Genomic DNA, 12,851 nt, shown 5'->3' on the forward strand with positions numbered 1-12,851 from the left:
ATCATAGATGGAATAAGGCTTTGAGATTTGATGCTACATAACAAGGAAATAATCCTTTTACTATCAACCTGGCCTTGTCAGTTTCAATGAAAGAGGAGAACCAGCTACAAAACACATGGTTCTGTATTAAGAACAGAGTCACTGTGGTGCAGTGGACAGTGCAGGTTTCACTGTTATAACAGTGAAAAGAGAGACAGCGTGGTGTAGCGGTTAGCGTGCTGGACTAGGACCGGGGAGACCCGAGTTCAAATCCCCATTCAGCCATGATACTTGCTTGGTGACTCTGGGCCAGTCACTTCTCTCTCAGCCTAACCTTCTCCACAGGGTTGTTGTGAGGAGAAACTTAAGTATGTAGTACACTGCTCTGGACTCCTTGGAGGAAGAGTGGGATATAAAATGTAATAATAATTATAACAACAACTACTACTACAGCTAGTGTTGTGAACCAGGCCTGATTTGTATACTAAATCTGCTTATGAGCTAGCATACAATATTAGGCCTATTTCATCAGTGTCACCAAGTGACCAGATCTTTTATATTGGTGACCATGTAGGATCTGGGCGCAAGGAAGAAAGGAGATCATAGCAATCCTAAATGATTAAATGGGCTTTATTGAGTATAAAAAAATAACAACATCAATCTAACTGAGCAGAAAGCAGAACATTCTATCAGTATACTAACAATATTTCAACCCTAGCCAGCAACAATATTCACCCAGTGTTCCTAACTAACATATGTGTGTGTATTAAATCTTCCTAGAGCCTAATAGAATTCAGATATAGATGGAAAAAGCGGGGGGGGGGGGGTAAGGAAGGTTGAGGCCTGGCATGGGTCGGGGAGATCAGGAATTAGTAGAGGGAAGAAGGGGGGGAGGAGATGGGGGGATCCAAGGCTTGTGGAGCAGCATATTACCAGGGTCAAAGGCTTGAGAGCGGTGGGGGCCTTCAGCTGAAGGAGAGAGGCTATGGCTGGAGACAGGAGCTTTGAGAGCGGTGATTAAGCCAGCAGTTTGCTCAGAGCGAGGCTAAGAGTGAGAGCACCATGGCTGAGGAAGTCTTGACTTCTCACTGCGCTGTAGAAGTTACAGACAGTTCCTGTCCATGGACAGAGTTCCTGCTTGTTGTCCCGTGGCTTAGCAGCAAACTCTGGGATGGCTCTTGAGCAAGTATGCTTGTTAGGCAAGATTGCTTGTAGGCAAAAGACTGCTAGCTCTCTGTCCAGAAAGCCTCATTCTTTATAGTTGTATCTTCCTTTGATCCCCATAGAGTCTACTCAAAATATCCTCATTCTTCCTGGGGCCCCAAAAGGTGACAGTTTGCTGTTACCTTCTGGATAATGTCTTTTAATTATTCAGGATATTAGCCCAGTCCAAGGAGATCTTAAACTCTTCTTCTGTTAGCTGCTATCTTGAGGAGGACCAAAGCAAATCTGCATCTCTGAGCTGCAAATGGGCATCTTCTTTTGTCCCCAGATTTCCCAGCCTGGTCCCAGAAGGTGTTAAAAGGAGTTAGTACAAGGATTAAATCTACAGGTGTTTTCCTAGAGTGGGCTTTCTATAGACAGCAACTGAGTATCCCCTTTGGGCATAGCAGAGCAATCATTGACAAAGATTAACATAGACCTTGCAGGAGGAAGTGAGAGCTCAGCTTCTCACTTCTTCCAGACATTATCTGATAATGGGTTAGATTTTAACATTTGGATTGTTCTGGCCTGGCTTTTGTGCTTCTTTGAGTACCCATTTCACAATACAATGCTGGATCGCCTCTTCCTTCACAGAACAGTTCATGAGACCTGGGTGCCAGTTCACCCTGAGTCCAGGCATTAATTCATTTCTTGATAAAATGGAACCAGACACAGGCCTGAATTCCACATACTTCTGGGTTGGTACCTCTGGGTCTAATGTTGGGGTGCCCTCAACACTAGTGTGATGTAGACTGCTGGACTAGCAACCAGGAAGATGTGGGTTCAGCTCCCTACATAGTCATGAGGTATTGTCATGAGGTAATACCTTACTGGGAGGTATTGGGCAAGTCACTTTCTCCCAGCTTTGCCTACATTTATTTATTTATTTATTTATTAGGATTTTCTTATATACCGCCTCCTCCAAAAACTCTAGGCAGTGGACAACAACAATACCAATAAATTTTTTTAAAAAAATTAAAGGGCAAATTCCTCGTGAAACAGGTAGGTCTTAAGAAGGGCCTTAAAAGCAGCTTGGGATGGGGTTGCGAGAGACACACAACCCCATGCTTCTCATCTTTGAGAACTGTTGTAGCAGTTAATGAGCTGAACTACAAGTCAATAATTCCCTGGTCCAAATCTCACCTCTGTCATGAACTCTGTCACTAGGTGGCCTTAGGCAATCCACAGCCTCAGCCTCATCTGCTATGTGAGGATGCCAGTATAATCTTACATAGTAGATATGATGATAGTAAGATGACTCATGTGAAATGCTTTGAATACTCAAAAGCAGCATACAAATGCTAATTATCTCTCAGCATCAGCTACCCATCTGTAATACACCACAACGCTCTTGCATAGGGTTATTGAAAGGACATAAGATAATTTAAGAGAGGCTGATGCATTTACACTGAAAGGATCTATATAAATACTAGCTGACATCCCCGCTACCTGGGTGGAGGCTCTGCATGCAAAGTACCTTTACAGTGTTTAGTAAGCCAGAGTCCCACTGCGCAGGAAGAGGGGTGTCCGTGGCATTTCCATCAACCCCCCTAGGAGTGCTCTTTAACATACAAAGGTATGTTTCTGAAGGTCATGCAGCCCTCAGGATATCTTTTGATGTGCTAATGAGTGTTTCCCGGGGGGAGGGAGTTGGAAATTGTCTCCTGCCTATTATTATTATTATTATTATTATTATTATTATTAATAATATTTTACATTTATATCCCGCTCTTCCTCCAAGAAGCCCAGAACGGTGTGCTACATACTTGAGTTTCTCCTTTACAACAACCCTGTGAAGTAGGTTAGGCTCAGAGAGGAATGACTGCCCAGAGTCACCCAGCTAGTTTCACAGCTAGTTTCATGGCTGAATGGGGATTTGAACTCGGGTCTCTCCGGTCCTAGTCCAGCACCCTAACCACTACACCACGCTGGCTCTACACAGCAGGACTCTGAATTACTAAATGCTGTGGAGGCGCTTTGCATGTAGCATCTCCACATGCTTAGTGAGGGTGTTGGCCACTAAGTATTATTATCATTACCCTGAGCCTCTTGGAGAAAGGTAAGAAGCCACTATGAGAATGAAATAAACTGTCGTCCTGAGAGATGCCCACCTCTACTTTGAATGAGCCTGTGAAATCAAGTTCAGAACTATTTTTGTTCTTGAGTTCATTTTATTCCTATTCCTTCTTTGAAAGGAAAAATTACTATTTTTGAAATTGCCTCCAAACATAGGTGGAAAAATCTTTTTTGTAAATGACTCCCAACTGTAAGATTTGCTTTGCAGTAGCTGAAAGCTTCCTGCATTAGATTTCACACCAAAAAAAATTACTTATTTTGACAAAGCCAAGTGCTGCCAGGGTGCTCCTCTGCCCCAGACCAATTTCTCATGTCATCTGCTATGTGAACTGGAGAAAAAATCAGGTTGGCTTGATAGTTTTTTAAGTTACTCAGCATGTGCAATTAGCAGTGGCTCCTCTCTCCCAAACAAAACAAATACAAGCTTCTGCCCTTCACCATTCGTGCAACCATGAGGCATAAGTGCAGCCTAATCCGGATCAAGTGAAGAGTCTTTCAAACCCAGCATTCTGTCTCTGACAGTGGCTAACCAAATGCTCCAGCAGATTTCAGAAGATGGAGGTTGTATTTACCCCCATTGCTAATAGTCTTTGTGAGGCTTGTTCCCCACAAGTTTGTCCAATTCTGTGCTTTCATGCCAGCAGAGCGACAAGCCATCATCATTTTTCTACATGCTAAGTACTGCCAGTCATTTTTCAGTTAATGTTTCCAGAATTATGGAAGAATAAAAAGGGTTTCTCTACACACAAAATTCAACAGACTTCCATCATTTTCCTCCCCACAATCTATTTCCCCCCTAAATTAAAAAGCCCCAAGCTCAAATGGCTAAGGCATCTTGCTTCGTCATCCTCCTTGGAATGTCCCCAGGAAATTGACTATTAAAATGTTCTCAGCTGTATCCCAATGAAATGTTCTGCCTTTGAGCGACTTCTTCTAGCATAATTCTTAGTTGGCGTTTGAGGATATACATGTGGGAAAGTGACTGTTATTATATTCTCTCTTTCCAGGTACATGGGAATCACCTCTGTGCAGTTGGTTTACTTGGATGAGTAAGGCTTGGATGTTCTTGGGTCATAAAAAACCCTTTCTTTATTTCCAGATTTACCAGATAATTTGGCTGTAGTCAGAGTGTTTTGTATTTCTTGGTTCCAATACAAGACTAGTACAAATTTTAGGGCTGATCTGAACTATTACCCCTAGTTTTGCCACCCTAGTCACAAGCAAAGATGTGGGGATAGCTTTCAGTGGTGTTTTCAGGGCCAAGAGCAAAATTTAAATTATATGAGGGGAATGGAGGCCTTGCTGCAATTATTATTATTATTATTATTTGTTTACAGAGTCAGACAGGTGTTATTGACTGGTTTGTTTTATCCTGACATTGAGTCCTTCCCAAGGACCTGGGATGCCAGAATTTTATTGTCAATTGTTATAGATATCGTCGCAGAATATAGGCTGTTCCCAGTAAAGCTGCTTTTTGTAAGTGGCTGGTGGTGATTTCTGTGGCCCCTATGGTGTTGAGGTGCTCTTCAAGTCTTTTGGAACTGCACCCAGGGCGCCAATTACCACTAGGATTATTTTGGTCTTTTTCTGCCACAGCCTTTCAATTTCAATTTGTAGATCTTTGTATTTCTTTTCCTGCTATTCTGCTATCCCCTGGTATTGCTATGTCGATTATTTTCACTTGTTTTTCTTTCTTCTCCACTACAGTTATGTCTGGTGTATTGTGTGGCAGATGTTTGTCTGTTTGTAGTCAGAAGTCCCATAATATTTTTACATCTTCATTTTCTTCAACTTTTTGAATTTTATGGTCCCACCAATTTTTGGCTACAGGTAGCTTGTATTTTTGGCAGATGTTCCAGTGTATCATCCCTGCTACTTTGTCATGCCTTTGTTTGTAGTCAGTCTGTGCGATCTTTTTACAACAGCTGATTAGGTTATTATTATTATTATTATTATTATTATTATATTGTTTATTATTTTATTTTGGCAGCAATAGCAGTGTGGAACTCTTATTTTATTTTTACTGCAGCAGCAGCTGCTGCAACACTGCTTAAAGAGCTGGACATTTTTTCTGGCAGCTGGCTCCTGCCAACCACCATTCCCTCCCCAACTTGGATCCTGGCATGGAGCTCAACAGTTCTCATGGACAGCCAAGCCCAGACTTGTCTGCTTGATTCTGGGCTTGGCTGCTTGCAAAAACAGCCTCATAGTGGTGATTCTCTTATATTTAACAGGGGGAGAGCAACTGGCCCTATTCAGCCCCAGCACGGCATTCCTCCAGTGGTTGTTGGCATTTACTTTATGTTTCTTTTTTAGATTGTGTGTCCTTTGGGGGCAGGGAACCATGTTATTTATTTATTCTTTATCTATGTAAACCACTTTTGAAATTTTATTAGAAAGTGGTATATAAGTAGTAGTAGTAGTAGTAGTAGTAGTAGTAGTAAATGGCAGCTTCCTAGGTCTATTTTTAACCTTGAAAAAGAGGCGACTAAGGAGAGGCACCATCGAGCTATATAAAATTATTCATGGAGTGGAGAGGGTGGAGAGAGAGAGAAATTTCTCTCACACACAAACAACACAAGAACCAGGGATCATCCCATGAAATGGAAAGTCGAGAAATTTAGGACTGACAAGAGGAAGTACTTTTTCACACAGCACATAATTAATCAATGGAATTATTTGCCAGGGGATGTGGTGTTGGCCACCAGCTTGGATGGCTTTAAAAGGGGTTTAGACAGAATCATGGAGGACAGGTCTATCAATGGCTACTAGTCTGGTGGCTATAGGCCACCTCTAGCTGAGAGGCAAGATGCTCTATCCACCCCCAGGACAGTACATTCAGTGCCTGTTGCTGGTGTCTATCTTATGTCTCTTTTTCGATTGTGAGCCCTTTGAGGACAGGGATCCATCTTCTTTATTTATTATTTCTCTGTGTAAACTGCCATTAGAAGGGCAGGGCAGTATAGAAACTGAATTATTGATGATGATGATGATGATGATGATGATGATGATGTTGCTAAATACCAGTTGCAGAGGAGCAACAGCAAGAGAGAAGGCATGACCTGACCTCTTGCCTGTGGGCTTCTCATAGGCTTCTGGTAGGCCACCATGTGAAACAGGATACTGGACTAGATGGGCCGTGGCCCTGATCCAGCAGGGCTGATCTTATGTTCTTATTTTTGACAGCCTCCTAATGACGCAGTGGGGAAATAACTTGCCTAGCAAGCAAGAGGATGCCAGTTAGAATCCCCACTGGTATGTATTAATAATAATGTTTCCCAGACTATAGGAAACACCTATAGGAAGATGCTGAAAGGGATCATCTCATACTGCAAGGGAGATGGCAATGGTAAACCCCTCCTGGTAAACCAAAGAAAACCACATGGGTCTGTGGACACCAGGAGTCGACACCAACTTGAAGGCACAACTTTACTTTATCACCTGCAGACAGCTGCGCTCCAGCTACCCCTCATTCTCTTTTTTGCTTTGCTTAATATCTAGTCTGATGAAGAGTTCTGGAGAATTCGAAAAGCTTGTGTCTCATTATTTGTGTCATTTAGTTTGATCCTAATAAAAGTATAATTATTTGATCTCTTAATAGTATGCTGCCTGCTGGCTATTGTTCTAATTTTATCCATTTAACCAATTGGCAAACCTTCCTTGAATAGATGAAAAAAGCAATAATGGTAGAATTTCAAAGTCTAATTTTGAATTCTGAAAAAAATGGACAGAATTTGAGAGTTAAAGTGATTTTTTAATTCTCTCAAAATGTTGTTGGAACTCTGTTGGGGATAAAGGCTAAGTCACAGCCTTTAAAGAAAAGTTGCATTTTAAGGAGGGATATGAAAGAAGAGAGAATAAAATAACCAAACAGAATAAATGCAATATAAACTAATTTTAGTTGTCTTGATTTAGATGAAGAATATTTATTTATTCATTTATTTATTAGATTTATATACCGCCTTTCCAGAATGGCTCAGGGTGGTTCACAGCATGATAAAAACAATTAAAACAAATTAACAATTAAAATCAAACAATTAAAACACCAATAAAACAGCTAAAAGCCCTGAAAATCAGGGCAACAATTTAAAACAATTTAAAAACAGTTAATCATTTAAAACCCTGGAAGGCCAGGCCAAATAGGTAGGTTTTAAGGGCTCTCCTGAAGGACAGCAAGGATCTCACATTACGAATTTCTGCCAGGAGTGCATTCCACAGCCCAGGAGCAGCTAAAGAGAAGGCCCACCTCTGAGTCACCAGACAAACCAGTGGCAACTGGAGATGGACCTTCTCAGATGATCTTAATGTGCGGTGGGGATCATGTAAAAGAAGGCACTCTCTTAGATAACTTGGACCTAAGCCTTTCAGGGCTTTAAAGGTAATAACCAGCACTTTGTATTTTGCCCGGAAACATATCAGCAGCCAGTGTAGCTGTTTCAAAACAGGCATCATATTGTCTCTCCGGGTTGCCCCAGAGACCAACCTGGCTGCTGCATTCTGAACTAACTGAAGTTTCCAGACAACGTACAAAGGCAGCCCCACGTAGAGAGCATTGCAGTAGTCACGCTGGGAGGTTACCAGCTGATGCACCACTGTTTTGAGGTCATCCTCTCCAAGGAATGGGTGCAGCTGTCGAATCAGCCGAAGCTGATAGAAAGCACTTCTGGCCATGGCCTCCACCTGAGATACCAGGGTGAGGCCTGGGGCCAGGAATACTCCCAAGTTGTGCACCTGCTCCTTTTGGGGGAGTGTAACCCCATCCAGCACAGGAAGATCTGACTCATCCCTCAGATTCTGAGCCCCCACAATGAGCACCTCCGTCTTGCTTGGATTCAGCTTCAATATGTTCTCCCTCATCCAACCCATTACTGCCTGTAGGCAGGCATTTAGAGAATGAATGCCATTTCCTGAAGATGAAAAAGAGAAGTAGATTTGGGTGTCATCAGCATACTGATAACACCCTGCACCAAATCTCCTGATGACCCCACCCAGCGGTTTCATGTAGATATTGAAAAGCATGGGTGACAGAATGGAGCCCTGGGGGATATAGCAGCTGCATATAGCAGTTTCCATTTTGAGGAGCAACTGCCACCAAGTCCACCATCTGGAATCTACCCAAGAGATAGGAGCAGAACCACTGCAAAGCAGTGCCCCCTATCCCCAACTCCCCCAGGCGATCCAGAAGGATACCATGGTCGATGGTATTGAACCCCGTCAAGAGATCCCAAAGAACCATCAGAGTCACACTCCCTCTGTCGATTTCCCGGTAAAGGCTATCTATCAGGCCGACCAAGGCTGTCTCAACCCCATAGCCATCCCTAAAACCAGTTTGAAATGGATCTAGATAATCACTTTCCTCCAAGACTGCCTGGAGCTGGTCGGCCACCACCCTCTCAATCACCTTGCCCAACCAAGAGAGATTGGAGATTGGCCTGTAACTGTCCATCACTAAGGGATCCAGAGAAGGCGCCTTTAGGAGTGGTCTAATCAAGGCCTCCTTCAAACAAGGGGGCACCCTACCCTCCCTCAGTGATGCATTTATGATATTAACTAGGCCATATTCAACTATCTCCCTGGTAGATTGAAGCAGCCAAGTCGGGCAAGGATCCAGAGAACAGATGGTAGACCTCACCACCCTAAGCAGCTTGTCCACATCCTCAGGAGTCACAGATTGAAACCAGGGTGGATTTGATTTAAATCAAACTGATTTAAATCACAATTTAAATCACAATTTAAATCACTAGCAGGGTGGATAAAAATCAATGATTTTTTTTAAAAAAAAAATCAAAAAAATCAGATTTTTAAAAAATTTAAATTGGATTTTTTTGATTTTTTTAAAAAAATCATTGATTTTTATCCACCCTGCTAGTGATTTAAATCGTGATTTAAATCGTGATTTAAATCAGTTTGATTTAAATCAAATCCACCCTGATTGAAACTGATCCAATCTAATACTGCAAGAGGGATTGCTGGACACCTCCTCCATAGACCCTGCAAAAACAGTGGAGTCCAAGTCCAAGGAGATCTTGTTTGCAAAAAACTCATTAAAGGCATCACAGCAGAACGACCCTGCGGACTGATATGAAGTAGAAGGAGCAGAAATCAAACTCTTCACAAGAGCTGAGCGCGAACCTGCAGTCGCAATGTGAGCAGACCAAAAGCTCATTTTGCCGCATGCACCGCAGCCGCATAACTCTTCAAATGGTTCACATGCTGTATCCTGTCAGATCTGTACCGAGTTCTCCTCCACTTGTGCTCTAGTTGCCTACCCAACTGCTTCAGCCCCCGCAACTCCTCATTATACCAAGGGGCCATTTTTGAAGCAGGTCAGAAGGGACGCTTAGGAGCAATCATGTCTACTGCCCTGATGAGTCCCCTGTTCCAGGTTTCCACCAGGGCATTGACAGAATCACCGGCTGCACCAACGTCAAAATCCTCCAAGGCCTTTTAAAATCCAACTGGGTCCAGCAGCCTTTTCGGACGGACCATCCTAATAGGTCCACCACCCCTGCAGGGGTGGACTGTGGCTGTGAGACTAACTTTAACCAGGTAGTTGTCCGTCCATGACAATGGGGAAACGACAGGATCCCCCACCCACAGAACACCACCCTGATCAGAGTGAAAGACCAAATCAAGCGTGTGGCCAGCAATGTGAGTTGGTTCAGAAACTAATTGGGATAGGCCCATAGTTGTCATGGCCGCTATGAACTCCTGAGCCGCACCAGACAAGCCAGTCCCGAAGTGGACATTGAAGTCCCCCAGCACTAAAAGTCTAGGAGACTCCGACTCCAACTCCAACTCCACGACCAGCTCCATCAGCTCAGTTAAGGAGTTGGTTGTGCAGCGGGGTGGACGGTACACCTACAGAATCCCCAATCTATCTCTAGTTCCCAGCCACAAAGATATGCACTCAATATAAGTCAGCTGTCTCACAGGGGCCCTGGTAAGGGAAATGGTATTCTTATAGACCACAGCCACTCCACACACACACCCCACATCCTCTAGCCTGCTCCACAACAGAATAACCTGGTGGGAGAAGCTGAGCCCACACAGGATCACTCACTTCCCCCAACCAGGTCTCGGTTATACGTGCCAGGTCAGCTCCCTCATCCATGATCAAATCATGGACAATTTTGTTCTTATTCTGAACTGAGCTGGCATTACAGAGGAGCAAGTCCAGACTCTGTGGGTCGTTGGGGCTGCTCCCCAAGGCCAGAGAGTTGACAGAGCAGTTGGAAGTGGAAACAGTTACTAAATTACTAATTTCCCTTCCCCTATAATGGCCAGCTGCCCTGCCAGTGCCAATTCTTTTATTCCCCAACACAACAGTAATAGCTGCCCCAGAAATGCTGGGAGCACTCCCAGGACCATCCCCCTCAAGAGAGCCCAAACACATATTTGAAAAAGGCCTGGTACAGCCCAACCCCCCAACCCCAAGGGCCCAGCCCCCATTGACAGCCAGCTCCAGTGGCTGCCTACAGGAGGCCCATGGCTATGCCTTTGGCGAGCCTCCCTGCTTTTAAGCTAACAAGCCCTGAAAGCCACACCTCTCATGTGTAGCTCCCAGAGCAAGTTGCAGGTGGTTCTCCTCAACAGTCTGGGGGCTGGCAATCAGCCAGCTGGAACTTGGCAGCAGACAAGTAGGCTGCTCCCCATCTGGGCTGGAAGCTCCACAGGAGGCAAAGGAACCAGTTGGTAAGTCCCTGCAGGCAGATGGAATAGCCTTACAGCTCCTTGTCCCTTCAGGCAGGTGAAATAGCCTTACAGCTCCTTGTCACCTGATATTGCACATCAATGGCTGTCTTACGGCTAGAACTGTACTCTTCACCTTATACTCTTCCTCCCCCCCCTCCCATCTTATCCTTTGTGATCTAACATAGACTTTGACATTTGTGGAAATGTGGCTGAATATTTAATATAATCAGAGCTTATTGTGTTCCAAGAGCATGAGGCTTCTTCCTCCATATCATTTGGGTCTCTCTCTTTTTGGCAGGGGAAACTGTCCTCTAGATTGTTAAGAACAGGAAATTCTGATTGAGCTGCTTCGCACATGAATGCTGTATTTTTATAAAGAACATTAAAAAAAATTATCAGGCCCTTCCTTTCAGGTACCTTATTGAGATAGTCACTTGGGCGAGGGTAGGGGAAAGGCTTATATTTGCATATCCTTAGAGAAATACCCTTTTCATAACTGATGAGTAAAACACTAAGGCCCTGAAAGCAGGTGTTATGAGCATTCAATTGTGAGTCCTGAACAAAATTCCACTGGGGGGCATGAAATAAGGCACTAGATCTGTCCCCTACCCTTTAGAATAATGGAAAAGGTGGGACAATTGTCTTTTTGGCTGCAAAACTGAACAAAAAATTTAAAATGAACTGAACTCCCTATCGACAGTTCCTTACATTGCACAAGATTAACACAAATGGGGGAGAAAGTATGTCATACAGTGTTATTGGAATACAAACTGCATTTGGGTGAAAGGGAAGAATGACTCTTTCCTTTTCCAATTTTTTCAATGGAGTCTCAGCACCTATTGTTAAAGATCATAAATCATTTCAAGCAGAAATGCCTGCTGTGAATTAAGTGGCAAAAAGTGGATTGAAATTTTGTTACAGACAAAGAATGGAAAAGTTTGGTGGACTTTAAAAATCAGTATTTGGAACCAAATATTGGTGGATACTCCTGCCTCTATTAATAATAATGATAATGATAATGATAATAATTATTATTATAATTATTATTATCATCCTCATCCTCATCATCCTCCTCCTCATCATCATTATTATCACAGTCAGACAGGTGCTATTGACTGGTTTGTTTTATCCAGACATTGAGTCCTTCCCAAGGACCTGGGATGACTGAATTTTATTATCGGTATCATTGGTGTTATTATTATAGATATCATCGTAGAATATAGGCTGTTCCCAGTAAAGTTGCTTTTTGTAATTGGCTGATAGTGATTTCTGTGGCCCCTATGGTGTTGAGGTGCTCTTCAAGTTGTTTTCGAATTGCACCTAGGGTGCCAATTACCACTGGGATTATTTTGGTCTTCTTCTGCCACAGCCTTTCAATTTCAATTTGTAGATTTTTGTATTTTGTGGTTTTTTCTATTTCTTTTTTTCCTATTCTCCTGTCCCCTGGTATTGCTATGTCGATTATTTTGACTTGTTTTTCTTTCTTCTCGACTACAGTTATATCTGGTGTATTGTGTGGCAGATGTTTGTCTGTTTGTAGTCGGAAGTCCCATAATATTTTTACATCTTCATTTTCTACAACTTTTTCAATTGTATGGTCCCACCAATCTTTGGCTATTATTAGTAGTATTAGTATGATTTTCATTCCAATCTTCTTCTGAAGAGCCATTCCAGCCTCAGGTTGGTGGTGCTGCTGAAGTAGAGAGAAATTCCAGTCCTTCCCTTTTGCATTGGAAAACCTTGCAGGATTGATTAACCACTCCCCACTTTATCAAACATGCTCAAGGGTTCTCACTGATGATGTCATCCCTGATACTATCCTCTGTCTGCATGGAACTGGACAGTTGTGGAGTTTGGTGAACTTTAAAAATCAGTATTTGGAATGATCTAAAAATGAG

Source organism: Hemicordylus capensis, chromosome 3, assembly GCF_027244095.1.
Source record: "Hemicordylus capensis ecotype Gifberg chromosome 3, rHemCap1.1.pri, whole genome shotgun sequence".
NCBI classification, from domain to species: Eukaryota; Metazoa; Chordata; class Lepidosauria; order Squamata; family Cordylidae; genus Hemicordylus; species Hemicordylus capensis.